The sequence below is a fragment of the Myiozetetes cayanensis genome, unplaced genomic scaffold, assembly GCF_022539395.1.
Source record: "Myiozetetes cayanensis isolate MyiCay16 unplaced genomic scaffold, myiCay2020 scf1, whole genome shotgun sequence".
Taxonomy (NCBI): domain Eukaryota; kingdom Metazoa; phylum Chordata; class Aves; order Passeriformes; family Tyrannidae; genus Myiozetetes; species Myiozetetes cayanensis.
In genome coordinates this window covers 36,904,963-36,922,577 of record NW_026086604.1, presented here as the reverse complement: position 1 = coordinate 36,922,577, position 17,615 = coordinate 36,904,963, and the positions used below count along the sequence as shown (strand labels likewise).

The 17,615-nt window shown below is 40.2% G+C and overlaps 1 protein-coding gene across 1 annotated transcript in view; it reads left to right on the top strand.

The window, feature by feature from the left end:
* The first annotated feature begins 17,161 nt into the window (after positions 1-17,161).
* FAM110B (family with sequence similarity 110 member B) overlaps positions 17,162-17,615 on the top strand; it is a 114,710-nt gene continuing 114,256 nt past the window's right edge. Inside the window, exon 1 of the mRNA XM_050318755.1 lies at positions 17,162-17,257. The gene's annotated coding sequence lies outside the window, so the exon portion shown is untranslated. The remainder of the gene's footprint in view (positions 17,258-17,615) is intronic.

Here is a 17,615-nt window from a genome sequence, read left to right as displayed (position 1 = left end):
TTAAATCATAGTTCAAAAGAAGGACTATATGTTTTGTAAAATGACAGTTTTAACCAATGTTTCAATGAGCTGCCACTGATATTATGCCACCACACCAGAAGCTTTTCCATTTTCTACAGTTTTGTGCAGTTTGGGCAATGCATACAGTGGTAAATTGGGATGAAACCCACAGACATTCTAGTTTTGTTTCTGTTTCAATTACACCCGAATCAGGTATTTTGGGCCATCAGGTGTTGTATAACACGTTAATGTATGACTGCAAGATATTAATTGCATCTCCTCTGAAACTCTACTGGTGTTTGGTAAAATTTTAGAATACTAGAGCTTTAAAACTGGTTTATTGACTTACAGCAATGCAAGCTTGTTCAACCTAAAGCCAGTTGTACACTTCAGTGGCTCTTGCCCATGTGTATGACTAGATTTAGAAATGAGAAGTAAAGAAATCCTCACTGAACAGTTAATGGGTTGGGATACTTTCTGGACCTGAAAAGCCTGAATTTGATGTTTTCTTATGGTATAAGAGCACTTCAGGAACCTGCCTTAACTATCCCACTAGAGAACACTATATGGCTCATGAAGAAAACTGTTAAAGCTAAGTCAGGTTTTGTGAAAAGTCCTTAAAAGATTTAATGAAGCAAGGCAAAAACCTCTAGTTTAGTCAGGGAAGTAGGCTTTGGCTTGCCTGAAGAAGAGAGAATAGAAATTAAATTTCTCACTTTATTCTGTGAATGGTTCTCAGAGCTACATCTCCATTTTCTATGACTTGCATTTATTAAAGTTGCCCTTGTTGAAAATGAAATGTTTTAAATTTGGCATGCCTTGTTCTTCAACATGAAAACAGGGAACAGAATACTCTCACTTTGATTCAAACTGTTCATTTTACTCATTTGATTTGAGAGTGCCAAAATTTTAACCAAGCAGTCAAGGAAAATAGAAAAATGAATTAACCACTCAATCCTCCAGCTGAAAAAAATAAAAGAAAAAATACTAGGAGTTATTTTATGATGGAGCTTGACATGCAGGATTGTATGTTTGTGACAGCAGTAGCCTTGCATGCAACAGTCAAAGGGAGTCTTTACACTCCTGGTTTCTTTAAGTTTTCGCTTTAGATTTTCTTGCTGCTGGTGTGAATAACAGGGGGAAGCTGAAATTTAACTTGTAGTGCCCAGAGACAAAGGAGGAGTTTTTATTTTACTATTTTTTTGAATGAGAGTGGCTGAAAAGTCTGTATTGAGGAGACATTGAGGAGTTGGTAGCCATGGAAACCAGGCTGATGCTGGTGTCTTTGTCTAAAGGAATCAAACTGCTCAAAACTCCCAGAAACATCTTTATAAGAGCAATAGCAGCAGAACTGACAACAGGAAGAACAGCTATTGGTGACCTGCCAGTAGAAACTGGGAATGTCAAGATTATGGAGGGCTGTGACCATGATTTAACAAGAAATACACAATATAGACAAGAAAATTCCAGCAAAAAAAACCCCACCCAAACCCAAACTGTAAAAGCTACAGAAGACATTGTGGAGCAGCTGTTGGGAACATGGATTTGAATGTAGGAGGGAATGACTCAGTTCTCAATTAAGTGAGTTGTGTGTGCATGAGTGTCACTTGCATGCATATAGATGGAACTGGGGCCCCAGCTCAGAAAACAGAGTCAGCAGCTTTTAATCCTCACACTGAATAGCTAACTGCACAGCATTTTCCCCCCCTATGTAATGGGAACAGAGATGATATTTGGAATCATACACAGCTCCTCCTCACAAGTGCCAACTCCCCAAAGCCTGAATTCAGGGGCACCACAGAAATGTCTGTTCTGACAAAAACTGAGAAATACCAAGCAGCACATTGTCCATCACCACAGCAAGACAGAATATGGTTTCATAACTGATTTGGGAGAAGAATACCTCTAAGCAGATGGCATTGGTCAGGGAGCCTGCTCACAGCATGCTGATTGCAGAGCACTGTCCTCAATGCTTTCCCCTGCACAGAGGGCAGAAGACGCACACCAGCATCTCTGCCCACATGGGTGAGAATTCAATGCTTTCCTTAACACTCATCCTCCCAGTACCCTGAGCTGTCCCTAACGTGGCAGCAAGTACAGATGAGGATATTTAAAACTGAGAACATAAACCCAAAGTTCCCTGCTAAAAGCCGTAGTGGTCTGATCAGCAAAGAGGCTGAGCCTCTGATCTCACACATGAAAGGGGTTATCTTGGCTGCACAGAGCTGTGCTGACTCCTGTCCAGCACACTCAGGGCATGCAGAGCTCAGCTTTTTGTACTTTTCTTCAACAGTGCACCATGTGAGAAAATCTGCTGGTTCACTCCCAGCCAGTATGTTATGTAATATTTAAATGTAGAGATGGGATACCTGGAGGAGAAAGACCTACATTTATACATTTGCTATTCCATAAAACAGACTAAACCCTCAGGAGCTGCTAGCAGTAGTGTAACAGGCATTCACCCAGCCAGAAACCTAATAGTTTTTAGTGCTGATCAATAGAAAAGATTCTGGGAAGTGACCTTGAGAGCTATTATCTCAGTGCCATATATATTTTGAAACTGTGGGAGATTCTGATGCTTTAATGCAGTCATTTCTGGAAAAGGATATCTGGGAGGAGTAGTGAAGATCTGGCACAAAGCAATTAGATTTTGCAGTATTTGCACCACTGTTAATGATATAATAACTCGGAGTAGTATCTGTGAGAGAACACCAAGCCTTTTTTTCATCAATAAATGCTTTATGGCATATGTTTTTACATTTCCACATTCATTTACCCATATCTTTATTTCTGGGGAAGTCAGTATTCATTAAAAGGAATACACTTTTAAAATGGGTCATCATGGTAAAGAATTTTTCATGTGAGGTAGAGAAGATATTGAAATCATTTTCATCCTTAGGTGTTAGTATAAGGAGATTTCACATTTTTTTAATATACTCTTTATTTTACCTGAAAGCTTCCATAAAAGTCAGAAGACTAATGTCTTAGTCTGAAGAATAAAGTTAATGTCTCAGCTAAAAATACTTTTAAACCTGAAAAAAATGCTTAAATTCAGCATCTTGCAAAATATATTTTTCTCTAAATGATTTCTTTTATGTCCTGGATGCAAAATGAATGTAACAAACCACTAAGATAGCTTAGAGCACAAATTGAGTAGAATAATTATTTGTGTGCTTAATTGCAAGTATATGAGGTGTGCAATTCCGGTATCTGCAGTGAGGTCACTCACAAGTCTGAGCACAAGTGTTTAAGTACTTTGTTGGATCGAGACTTTAAGAAAATTACTGTTGCAACAGAGAAATTAAAGTCTCACTGATGGGACTCAATTGTAGGGAATTTAGTATAGGTAATACCACTTATAGAAATCCTTTGTGGTACCTTGTACAAAAACAGACAAACAGCAATGTATTTTCTCCTTGTTTTGAAATGCAACAAATATCTTTCTTACCCTCCTTTTGACCTTTTTATTTTTTATCACATATCCACCAAAAAAAAAAAGTTGCTATTTTGAATGTTCCAGAATAAAGAAAAGATTTAATGAAAGTCTTAATGAGAGGAAGAGAATAAAGTGAGAAAGATCAAACCTAATACTGAGTTTCAACACTGCAGAGAAAACTGGTGATAGAGTAATGGCATTTTAGGAAGAATTAAGAGAAGTTCCATTTTAGAGTGGCTTGATCTTGAGAAACAACAGGTGATTCAAGAGAAAGTAGTGGAGAAACACATACAGGCTGAGAGGGAAAAAAAGATTTTGGATTTGAGGTTAAGAAGCACCAAAGGGAGAACGAAAATGAGAATAAGCTAGGCCATAAGCAAGGAGTGGTGAGCAATACAGTGGGGGAATCTGGAGATGCCCAGGGAGTCACTGAAGCCCCAAGAGAAGCTTCATCCTGGAAAATGCAATTATTGAGTGATCACAGATGAAAGCAGAGGAAACGTATTTTTTTTATAGAGTTGGGAGAGAGGGGATGCTGTCAAAGTCTCAGTTCTCCCTCTCCAGAATGAGACACAGATTGGAGAAAAAGGAAAAGAAGTAGGATTTGGGAAAAGGGGTAGACAACAGAAGTAAAGGCAGCAAATTACATCTGGATCAGATCTTAACAAAAAAGAAAATGTGAGAATTGAAATGTGAGGCTACTGTCACAAAAATCTTAAAAGACCAGAAATGCTTTGCGAGATGGACTCTTTTAAACCTTCCTCCAAAGAATTATATCCTTGTAGGGTAAGGGTGTGTTCACCTAAAATGATGGCTTTTTGTTCCAAGTCTGGAATGATAGTCAGTGGGTATTAAGTGGGATGCGTCGCACTTCAGCTGCAGGTATAAAGCAAATGATGCATTTCTTTGCTTGAGGCCCTCATTATGCTCTGTAAACAATCAGAATGGAGATTTATTCTCCAGCCACTGATTTTCTGCTCTCGGGGAAAAGCACGAGGGCGCTTTAGAAAGAAAGCACTGAGACACTGATTATCTGTTTCTCCAAGCCAAATTGGTTTAGGTTTCTCTAGGCCCCCTAGCAACAACTTTATTACTATGAACTAATTTCCCCCCAAATACTCCTAAAACAAGTATCAGATTAATGTTTCAGATAAGAAGAAAGTATATTCATTAACTCCCAGAGACCGTCTATGGAAACAGAAACCCTGAATGAAACATGCAAGTGTGCTTTTGTTTTGATGTGCTGATTTTTTCGTATTTTGTTTTGTTGGGTTTTTTCATTATTTAACAGTGAATGGTTAATGATGATCAACATACACTACACTCATTCCATAAAAGAGAAAAAGTAATTCCTCTTAGAAAACATTTTCTTGCAATATTAGCATATTTCACATATTATCTTTTAATCTAGCTGTAGATAGGAATCATCATACACACATGCATCACTTTTGTTTACTTACAAACCAGCTATACAGCATATTATGTTGGAAGTAAACATTTATATGAAGAATTCATTTGGCTCTACAATAATTGCAGTTTCTGTTGTTTACAACATTATGGAATTCAGATTTCTTATGATATACAAGGAGAACTATGGTATGCTAAGAGAAGTAAACTAATCTCATAAATATGTGCTCTTTGTTTCATAGTAAAATTTTCAGAAGTTGTTACGTTACTCAGGAGGTACGCATACGTCCTAATAAACATTTTTTTCTAAATCCCCAAGTAGAAAATCTATTATGTAGTCTCATTTTCAAAAGTACTTTAAGCACCAAGAAGTCACTGGGACTTGAGTTGACATGGCAGTTCCTGAAAAAAAAATATTTCTTCAAGCTTATAAGGACAATAAATACTGTATGGAGAAAAGATATACAAAGGAGCACTTCTCTCCTTCTCTGATTTTTTTTGCCATGACACAATTGTGATTTTTCAGAAGGAAGAATATATTGTTTTGGTGCTTTCTCTTGCCTTAACTATAGGTACAGCCTTCTCAATTGCTCTCCAGAGGAATGGAGGCTTAAAACATTTTCTTTCCCCCTTTCATTATTTTGCTTTGCTGTGGGCTGCCATAGCGATAAGGTCTCCAATGGGGCCAGCAGCTGGCCCTGTAGTGTCACTTTGTTTAGCCACACTATGAGTTGCAAAGGACTCATGGAAGTGGATGCTTGAGGACACAGGTTTGCCAGCACGAATGCAGCTCTGCTGCTGGGGGAAGGTGGGAAGCTCCTTACAGGTTTTCTTACCAGGGACTCTCTTAAGAAAGAGGAAACAAAGAAGAGGAAATCAAAGTATCTACAGTCAGTTTCTAGAGGACCTGACTAAAGAGGTAGGAACTGTTACATCCATACTGCAAGCATCCAGGTGCTTCTGGGGTAATAATGCAGAATGTCAACAGTTTCACCTGCAAAATCTTTTTAGTATTAGAAATCTTACTGGTAATTACAGAACACGACTCGCTTGAGGGCAGAGTCAGTTTATATCTGATCCACTGTGCTCCTAGAGATGGTTGTTCTGTTCCTTCCTTCAAGAAAAACTCAGGTAATATGCCAATGCAGACCTGGACTCATTGTGCAGGAAAATGTACTCTGTAGTCATTTTGGTCAAGTGAGATTTACACCTTCTTATGACTGAGCATAATTCAGGTGCAGAGAGTTCCCATTACTCTTTCTACAAGTGGTACATGTAATGACAAAGACTTAACATTAGAAATATGGATAATTTAAAGTTAGCAAGCATTCTTATCCAGCCAATGCTGCAAAATACTTTGAAGTTTTAATAAGGAAAACTTTCAAAATGTCAATATTAATATCTGGCAAGAAATTTGAGGGAATACACAGAAGGAATAGATGGTTTCATTAAAAGTCACCTGAGGCCTAGCAGGATAGTTGTTCATAATACAAGATTCCTTACAAACAATAGCAATTTGTAGCATAATGCAGGACAGTGGTTCAGAGATGAGTGGTTCTAACTTTAAACTGTGTTTTGAACATTTGGTATCTCTAGCAAGAGTACACATCAAGTTTAATGTACTTCATATGTACAATATAATAACGAGGAAAAAAAAGAAAAGTCTTAGCTTATTATCCAGTTCTAATATAATACGCTTCATGCTTCTCAAAACTTCACTGTGGACTAAATAGAATATACTTGACAGTTGGACAACCATTCCTGCCTGGTATATCTAAATTCTTTTCAGCAAAACAAAGTAGATATTGCTACAAATCAACTCAAGTTTAACAAAGAGGCAAAGGACAGCACATGTTGCTCCCCACATCCTTCATTTCGTGAGTACAAAACCAAGTTGTCCCTGGTTGGTCCAAAGACCTTGCACAGCAATGTGCGAGGGGAAACAGTTTGTCACCTGCAAAGCTTACATGAGAAATCCCCAAAAGTTTTCAAAGTGCTAGGAATTTTACAGATACCTGAGAATCTGAGATTTTCTTCTTTTCTTTTCTTTTTTTTTCTTTGCAAAAGAGCAGTTGCTTTACGTGGAGACTTTTATTGCCTAAGGACCTGAGCTTGCTTCTGCATTATTGAAAATACATATTATAGTATAGCAAACAAGCAATGATTTATTATGGAGTCAGGAGGATTAGCAACATAGTTTCGACACTTTCTTTTATGAATAAAACATATTAATAACAGCTTTGCAAAACTAAATAAGGTAGAGCATAATATATTGAGGCAGATAACAAATGTCATAAACTTAAATAGACAAGAATATTTGTTTATGCTTCTCCTTGAAATCAGCTGTATGCAGCCTTCTTAACCATTTTACATATCTCTGAAGAAACTTTACATAAATCTGCAGCATTAACACCAAACAAATATTTCCCTGAAGGCTAACAATATTCAGTCCATGTTTTTAATAGACTGTGAATATTACATATACCTGTTCAAAAATCAGGGAAATGATTGAGTGGTAGCTGAAGTCTATCACTGACAGCATGAACTAAACACAAATTAAATTGGAGGTACCCCTCAAAAGGGATGTTTCATGTTTCTGAACTCAGGTTGTTCTTTGTATCTGTGTTAAACATTGTAAAATTAGGAATTACAATTGTAAGTAAAATTTCATATATTGTTTGTGACAGTATGCCATTAAATATTGCACGGTGATTTTCCTGAAGCTCTGAATTGTATTAGGGCTCTTTTAATGGGATATAAACCAGAAGAATCCAATCTTTCTTTACATGCACCAACAGTTCCCATCATTTCATTCACATAATATCTCTTTGTTGTTAGTGAAAAATGGTTGCTGAGTAAAGTAGGATATATCCCAGTATATGGTAACTGTAATAAAATATCTCCCACTTGAACAGCTGGGAATGACTTTAGAAATAAATCCACAAATTCTGGACAAGAAAGAATAGGTAAAATTGAAAACTTTAAATATATTTGTTTAAAGACAACATTAAATTTTTATGGGCAAGTTTTTGTTGTAAGTTATACTTTCAGATTCTGTAATGTAACAATAATGCTACACCACATCTTTTCAGAGTGTTGTTTTCCTCACAAAAACTGCACTCTTTTACAGTTTTTTTGCACACCCTTTTAAAGATAATTTTAGATGATATTGCCATTTCCAAAAGCATCTACAACAGATCTGTTCGGTGTAAAATACATTCCTGCATTGCTGCAATTAGCAAGCAGATAAGCAATTTATTACTCCTTTAGTTAATTTATTATAAAATAAGGTACTACATGCCTAGCTGCATGTAGTTCCTTCTAGCTAAGATCTTCTGACAATTTACACATTTTATCACAAAATTTTGAAGAGGCCATGTGAAATGAGGAAATAATAAATATTTATTCAGTTCCTGGAACAGAAGCACAAAGGTATCGTCTCTGTTCATAGCTGTGGAAAGGTAAGCATTTGGAAGCTGTTTAGCACCTGTGGCTTCTCTGGAAGCAGAGCTGAGTGCAGTCCCTGCCCAGTCTTGGCTCCATCCCTTCCTAAAAGCTTAATGTATGGCTTTTCTGCTGCAACTAAGTCCTGTGAGCAGCCAAGTAACGAAAGAAGGCAGTTGATGCTCCACTTCCGTAATACAATATTAAAATCTGTTTGGTTGGTTGTTTGTTTTTTTTCTCATGGATAGACAATGTGTCTCTTCTACGATTTATGCTATTTAAACATGCTGACTTGCATACTTTTCCTGTTATTACATTCAGTACATTGAAAAAGTGTGCTGACTGATGTGAAGTTTTATCTGACAACTCTTCTCTGTAAAAGTGCTGTTTGAGGGTGATAATGAGACCACCAAGCAGGAGCTGATATTCTGCTTCAGCCACTGACCTATCCCAGAAGCCCCTCATCTCTCTCTCTTCCGGTTTTCTGATGTAAAATATTTCCTTTCAGAAAATACTTCAATGACTTTAAAGATTTGTTCCCTGCTAGATTATACTTTTCCTACTCTCAAAACAAATAATGGGCAACATGTGAATAAAGAATTCAGCAGAAGTACATACCACCTTACAGCTTACTGGTCTCATTGCCATTTCTAGCCTACAGACAATTAACAAAGAAAAGCAAAATGTCTGAATGAAAACACAGTCATGAGCTTCACTGGAGTCAGTGAAAGAGCCCCTCAAGTTCATTCAAATGTCTTCCCTGGAATAAGTCATTTCTTGATGAAAAACTGCATTGTTCTTATGGGGGTTAAACATAATATTTGTTTTACAGTGTGACTTCATCACCATCCAAATTGCTTCTACACTACACATACCAACCATCCCACCCGCTCCTGCTGTGTATTTTAAATAAACTTCACAGAATCCTTTTTACTTGCAAACTAGAGAGCCTCACAGTCAATGGAACCTCATCATATACCTGTTTTACAAAAGCATATTTATTTCATAGGGTGCTCAAGTCCTCATTGGTTGTATATAGGAATACAGATTAGAGTTTACAAACACTTTTTTTTTCCTGATCTGTTACATTGTCATTCCTTTCATCTTCAATTTTTCTCTCATTTTTCAGCAATTTTATATTAGTTCTGATCCATTTGTATGTCTATGTTCTCTCTTTTAATACTCTCCTTTTAATCTTTATCAGCTTATTTCTGCTTGCTTTTTCTTCTTGTTATGGTATTTCACTTCTCTCTTCTGTATTTGCACTCATCCTCTTTCCTTCCTTTCAAGCTAACAAATGCAGACTGTATTTACAGACTGGATTTTTTTTAAGAATAACATATCAAAGTCAGGCTACAAGTATTACTTATGCCTGATGTCAGTTATTCACTGCTTGTCACTTCCAATGCACACATCACTGAAGAACCTTCACTGACACTGGCCCAAAGTATAAAACCTCTACCACTACATTTCAAAAAACAACAAACCTTTTCATGTATCAGCTGTCAAAAGAAGCTCTCAGAACAGCCAACAGAGAAAGGGACACAGTCACTACCCACATGCACTATATAAGTATGATCACATACCTACTAGCAGCAAGAGCTGATAACTCAGGGGTGGAAAGCCCTCTATGAGTAGCTCCAAAGCAGTAACATGGATTGATTTTTTCTCTCTTTTTTTTTTTTGTTCCCCAACCTGCCCTTGCCAGGATATCTGGTGCACTCTTCAAAGCAGGGCCTGGGGGTAGCAGTGCCTCGAACACACCTGCAGCTCCACTGGAGGAACACCATAGGTGAGTGCCAGTGTGGCATTGCACATTTGGGGCTACATAATATATAAGGCCTTAGTTGTGCTGCCTGTTGTGCTGCTGGATAAGATATTCTGGGTGGAGAATTCAAGTGAGGAAAAAAAAGCAGGGCCTGGAAGGTCGGGTAGTTTCATATTCTGCCGAGAGTGTTGCTGCTACCCCTCTTCACGGAGACCAGGAAAAAAAAAGGGAAAGACCTGATTCAGGGTAGCAATTCTTGCAGATGAAGTTCTTGAGAAAGTGGCATCTGTTCCTACTAGCAGAGTGCTTTACTAAAGAGGAGAAAAAACATGTACATAACTATAAAGGCAATACGGGGTTTCATGTGTTAACCTTATACTTCAGCCTTTCATTAAGATTTTTGCTTGTCACATTAGTGTGTCACTGTGATTGCAAAGTGCTTCAGTATAAGCATCCTGTCCTTGTACTTAAAAAATTGTACAAATACAAAAGATAGCATGAAATAAACATTATGATTAATTTGTCTTTGATATATCATAGTTGTTTAAATAGCAAGTTATTAATTTCTACATATAATTCAGCTCACGCTCAACTTTTAGTATTCCTTCTTTTTTTCCTTAACTGTTCCCAAGATTCTTGTAAAGCCGACCCTCTTTTGTGAGGAAAACAATAAGTAACTACATCTTTAAAAAAGGCTATAGCAAGCTTTCTTTCAGAAAAAAAAACAAACACTACTGTCTGGGTTAATAATTTACCAATCCAAACCATGTCTAGTTCTTGAGAACTAGGTGTATTGTTTTGCCATTTTCCCCACGTGCTTCTGATCTAGTTCTGCACCTCACACAACACTTTAATAATGGAGAGCTCCTGAAATTACAGCTCACAGCTTTTGGGTTTATTCCCATACCGCAACTCAGCTGGCTTGGGTGATACCCAGTCACGCTCAGCAATCTTGTCCTCTCTTGAATTCTCTAGCTCCTGGGAATTAAAGGAGAAAGCCATGCAACAGGCAATGAATGACTCCTGTAGTCACTCTCTCCTAGTGTTTACTGTGTGCTATAGGATCTGCTAGGTCTTCCTCATCTCCCCTTCTGATCTAGACTTCCCTGATAGCATCACTTCCCATGCTGGCTTGATTAGCTGAAGAAAAGAAATGCCTACCCCAGTGATTGAGAGCTGTGCAACAGCCAGAGAGCTGCAGGTTGATGTGAGCACAGGAATAGGGTGGGGGCTTTTTCCATGGGTGAATTATGCTCTGCAGTTTAGTGTCATCACATTTTCTATCTGTTACTGATTCTGTTGTTATGTGCCATTCTCTAAGGCAGTCATGAGTGTGTTCTTATATTCCTCTGGTACAATACTGAGAATTGTGATGTTCTGTGGTTTTAGTCCCTGTAATGAGAACAAAGCAGTTCTCCTCAAACACTAAATTTGTAATTATACACGACTGTGTTACTGACAACTAATTAGAATCTCTGTTGAAATTACATTACTTTATTCCATATCATTAACATAAAATGTTAAAACTAGCATGATAGTTGGTTTTATATGAAAAATAAGCTAACTTTTTCAAGTGAAGGAAACAAAGTTACAGTAATATTAATATCAGTATTTTAATATATTTTATGTTATTGTTAATGAGGTATGGTCAGATGTTTTTCCACATCAAAATCACAAAAAGGGAATTTTTCCTTTAAAATACGTCAGTGATTGTCAATTTTGTCCTCTGCATTTATTATGCAGGTTAAATAAAATTCAAAAAACATGAAATGCCCATGGGTAGGCCCTGAAATTATAGCATAAAGATAATATTTTACTCCATATTCTTAGAGCACAGGGTACGCATTAACTAATTTACTCTCCTCCTCCCTGAAGTAAATAATATTATTATCATATTGCATACATTTAAACTGAGACAAGGAATTGAAGCGAATTCCTGGTGGCTAGACAGTAAGTAAAATGCTGGTGTAGGGATAAGGACACAGGGCTCTGCACTTCTGAGCAGGTTGAATATATGACGATATCACACATACTTCTCACTCATGGATTTAACTGAGGGCAAGGACAGTAAACCACCTGTCACTAGTGAAAAGATGTTTTGCAACTACAAATATACACCTAAAAAGAAAATACAACATTCAGAGATTTTAACTAAAAGTTTCTTAGTACCTATAACAAGTTCAGGAGCAAAATAAGTTTATAGTCACTTCCTATAAGGTTGCATGATTCTTGTTTATTGGAGTAATCAAGCAATCACTCTTGAAGTGCATTTACCTCCTAGGTCTGAATGTTTTTAACTAGTTAATAAGTATGTTTGTCATCAGTGTTTTCTGTAGGAGACATTTGAGAATTTAAGCCATAGTTTGCAAGGTACCTACAATTGTTCCCTGATGATATTACGGTGTTGGTAATATATGAAACTAATGCGAGGGTAGCATTCCCTTGGCAGCACACTAAATATGCCGCAAGACACATAACCAATGGATATAATTTGCAAATGTGTATGGAGAATCAGTCTTGACAGTTTTGTTTACAAAGGCAAGCAGCTATTTGCTGAGAAGAGATATGACATGCTATTCATCTTGCTGCTGCTAAGCCAAAGGGATTGCAACTATGATAACAAACTGTTAGATTTGATTGTTGGAATGCTTACGCAATGTTAGTAATAAAGGGTGTTTAAAAGCATATCTCGTTTGTTCTTGGGCAATCATATGGTATTTCTTATAATAATCTTCCTGGGACACTTAAAAGGACAAGCTAATTAAAGAACTGATATCTGTCTCGCTCAGCTTTAATGGGTTTGTGTTCTCTAAGTAGGTGTACGTAGGAAATAGGAGCAGACGTGTCTTTATTTCTCTGATTGCATGGGTTGAGGCAAGATGTCAAGTGATGTAGTTGTGGCCTCACGCTTTTCAGTTCCTTCATTTTGGCTGGGATTACCTAAACACGCCTTCCAAAACTGGAAAATAAACAGCTGTAACAATCTTGTAAGTAAACCCTCTTAAGTCCTAAAGATAGGACAAGAGCAATGGCTTTAAACTGAAAGAGGGTAGGTTTAGATTAGATAAGGAAGAAATTCTTCACTATGAGGGTGGTGAGGCAATGCAACAGGTTCCCGTCCCTTGAAGTTTCAAGGCCAGATTGGACTGGGCACTGAACAACCTGCTCTAGTGGAAGGTGTCCCTGCTCATGGCAGGGTGACTGGAACTAGATTATCCTTAAGGGTCTCTTATACAAACCATTCTATGATTCTAAGTAGTGTTGAGACCTTCAGGGAGCTGAGAAGGGTGTTTCTGGTTTGTTTCACCACACTATTGACCAGAAGAATGGGTTAGCATGATAAACACTTTTCCTTTGTCATCAGTCCTCTGCTTCAAACAATACTGAGAAAGTACTTTTCCCAGCATTCCTAAATACCTGCACAATTTACAGCCTCTACTAACACATTGCTCACACATTTTCTACAAAGCTTATGATTACAGTAAAAAAACCCCCAAACTTACATAATACTGTCCAGTGCACAAAGACTACAGAGCTTGTGCAAGCAGATGGATGTACGTGGGGGGTGGGAATGGAGGATTGGCCAGTTTTTTGTGAAGTATTGCTCACTGAGCTTTGTTCAGTGTGTACATGCAGCTCAGTAATGTGCAGGTATGGACTGCACAAAGCTAAGGTGGTGCTTTTTTCCAGCCATCTCATCTCCACCTAGGCAGGCATAGCTGATGGCTGGATAGGCTGAGCAGGCAGACCCAGTTGACCATCCAAAGTCATGCCCATGCCTCACTAATGGATTTAACCAAGGCTGAGTACATAAAAGACTTGGCAGTGGTGCAGGTTACAGCTTGGTCTGTTGAGCTTGTTGCTGACCCCAGTTCACACCTCCTGGTCAGCTGACTGGAGGGCCTCAGAACTAAATACATCCTACAGGTGTAGACGCAGGGATAAAGGCTACACCACTTAGTACTCTAGTTGCTGTGCCTAATTCAATCTGAGTAATTCAGGCAGCAGTCTGCATTTTTAAATCCTTACACATAAGTTTACATAAGGAGAACATATCCAAACCCCAAACTTTCCACAGACAGGATTTTAGAGCTAACCAGCTCAGTCATTCTTACTCACAGTTACAGGTGACATTGTCAATAGCATATGCCATGCCAAAATACAACTGAAATCCTCTTTGAATGCAATCAGACCACAGGTTCAGCAGCAGCTGTGAGATGGAGACTTACTGTTAATGGCAGATTCAAGTAGCGTGAAAAATAATGAGGCACTGTTAAAGGTGGACAGAGCTTGTTGGCATTAGAATTGGACCTTGAGAACCTGTGTTAATTAACACAGTTTTAAGTGGTGTCAGCTGTTTTGGAGTAAACCTATTGATTAGATCAACAAAGCTTTATTCCTGGTTTTATAAGAATAGGGATTTATAAAGGCAGTTATGATCAACTGGGGGGGGTAATTTTTTTAATCTCAAAACCTTTTAAAAGTTGTGAAATATTTTAATAGACTGACAAGATTAATGCATTTGATAATAATCTTATTTGGAAAGCATAAAGAAAAAAATCAGTCTGGAATGCAATAATTTTATGTTCATTTCCAGAGGTTCTTAACGTAGTTCCAGACAACACAATTTCTTATGCACATTTTTTACTCCCATTGAACAGTCCTATTGAGTCAGATGAGTTTAATCATCTATAACCATGTTTATAAAATTAGTTTCTTTCCTTAGATGTTATGTATAAATCAGGGGTTTATATGCTCATTTATTTATAAATCAGCATCTCAAAATGCATAGATTTGTGTACAAGGATAATCATGTAAGGTACCCCTAAACATCATCCCAGGGCCAGGGTGCTGGTTACGTTAGAGGGACGTGGAACATCATGAAGTCCATGGGTGTTCCTGACGAGCTCACGGCTGCAGCCTGCCTTGCAGTGGGAGGACCTCTCACTACTGCTTCAACGGGTTGGTCATCTGTATGAGGCAGAAGCTGGGCTGTCACTTGTCTTGACGGTGAGAACAAAGATCAAGTTATATTAAAAATAAAATGTGAGACTTTAATTGTATTATTCCATACTTCTTCCCAGAGAGAGCAGCTACACAGTGTGGCATAATTTAATAAAGCTATCCATCATGTGATTCCTGGATGTGAAAAACTTACCAGGTAGTAGTGTAAGACACAACTCCATAGTCCTTGTTTTGTCACTGAAGGCATAACAGAACTGCTATATATATGCCTAGGCTTTAGCAAATGTTTGTACATTGATTGAAAGTTAAAATATTGACAAGCCTCTCTTTTGACTAGGAATTGTGAAATTTTCTGGCCAGAACAAGTTATCAAGTTTTACATTACAGATGCATTTGCCTATTCCTTCCCTACTACAGACATCCAGCCTAAAGAATGAAAGGCAGAAAGCATGTCCTGTAAAAGTTGGTCACATGAGGTGGGGTGCTTGTGTACTGAACAAATGAAGTACCCTTCGTGTGGGCAGGGGGGTTGTTCAGCAGAAGCTACAAGGCTGATGGTTGGCTTCTGTCCCCAGTGCATAATGCAGCAAGCAGATCTCAAAGAGTACCTAGGATGTATGATGTAGCTCTAGCACACTGGGTATACTTAAGGCTGCCTGATGGCTTCTCCATGCTTATTACATTGTTTTATATGTTCAGACTTTTTACCCCCAACCACATCCTTCTTTAATTTTAAGATAAAAAAATTATTTCCTCCCTCTCACCCAGCTACAGGAATAAAGGTTAAAACTCACATACTTTTGATTCCCTTTCTCTAAAGCTGCCATGTTATCATGTGTAGGAAGCAGAAGGTCCTTGATGATGTGAAAGAGCTCACACGCTGTATATTCCCCTCCTTCTTCACATTACCTGTATCCTTCCACAGGCAACTCATGGACCACACAGAAAATGTCTAGGCTATAGGCAGGGGAACTGACAAACCACCTGTTTCTTTGGAGCACAAGAAAGCAACTTGGTCTAGTACTAAACTTGAGGAGCTGGCTTAGCACCAAAGGATCAGTGCTACCCCACCCCTTTATCTGGAAGCCGAGCTCTGGGCAAACAGTAAGGGCTCCAGGGTGGGATCTTTTAACTGCTGGGGCTTAATGAACACGATGGGGGAAGAGCTTTTAAGGAGGGCTGCTCAGTTAGAGAGCATATCAAGTTTATACCTGGTCTTAACAACCCTAAGGTAGCATAGTTTTGTTATTGCCTTCTTGAAATGTCCCTTGTGGATATACAGTAATGAGTCGTTTTGCTCATTCCACCTCTGTACAAATGGCTGAAACCCAACTACCCTTAGGTAGGCATGCGCTGACCTCAAGTACTTGAACAGAAGGACTGAAGTCGGTGAGGTTGGAAGAGGTTCATAGGATGAGCACTAAAGTACTGTGACAAGAAAAAAAAAAAAGTGCTTTTAAAGGTACCTCAATGATCAGTGAACAACTGGACACGTAGAACAATAGGCAAATGAGTGGCAACGTTTAAAAGAAGATCTGTGACCTACCACAGACAATGAGGCAAAGGTGCATCTGAAACTCGTTTTTCAGTAGTTCTACGTGGCTGCCAAGGACAGAACGCTAAGAAACCAGACTTCACGATCCCATCTACCCTGAGCAATAAAACACCCACCCTTAATTTAACAAGAGTCAGCTCCTGAGGCATAAACAGGCAGCTGAAGCACCGCGCGTAGGCTGACTTCAGTGCTGGATGCCGAGCAGCGCTTGGCACAGGTGAAGAGGTTTTCATCACAGACCTAAATTAACTTCGGTGAAGTTACTCCGTGTCTGCCAGCGGCGAAGGAACAACCTCCGTGCGGGAGAAGCGTCCAGCCTGCTACCCCCCGCCCTCCCCTGCCGGCGCCGCTCGGGCTAACAAAGGCGGCAGCGGCGGGTCCCCTTTGTGCGGCGCGGGCAGGGGAAGGGGCGATCCCGCCCGCTCGGGGCTCCCCGCCCCGCCAGCCCGGCCCGGCGGCGGCCGGGAGGAAGCGCCGGCTGCGGGGAGGGCGGGCGGGCAGGCTACGAGCGGCTCGGTCCGGCCCCCGCGCCCCGTCCCCGCCCCTCCGCCGCCGATCCCCCGCCCCTCCACCTCCTCCTCGCGGCGGCGGCGGCGGCTTTCTCGGCCCCAGCTCCTCGCGCTTCTCCGCGGCTTCGCCTCGCTCCTCTCCGGGAGGCTCCCGCGCCGCGCCGGCCAGGACGGTGAGTGCGGCGCCGGCCCGGGGCTGAGCGCGGTGCCGGCCCGCAGCGGTGCCCCCGCCGGCCGGGGCGGCCCCGGGAGCAGGAGCGGGGGCGGGCGGGACCCCCACTCCCAGCCCCGGCTGGCTGCTGGCGAAGGGGCTGCGGCGGGGCGGAGGTGCGGTGCTGGCGGTGCTGGCGGCGCCGCGCTGCCCCCGGGATGGGCGGGGGGCTCGTCCCCGCCGGGCGCTGCGGCAGGAGCCGCCCAGCCCAGCCCTGCCCAGCCCAGCCCTGCCTCGCCGCCGGGGGTCGGCGGGCGGGCAGCTCCCTCCGGGCACGGAGAGCAGCCCCGTGGGCTGGGTGTCGCGGGTGGGTGCCCCGC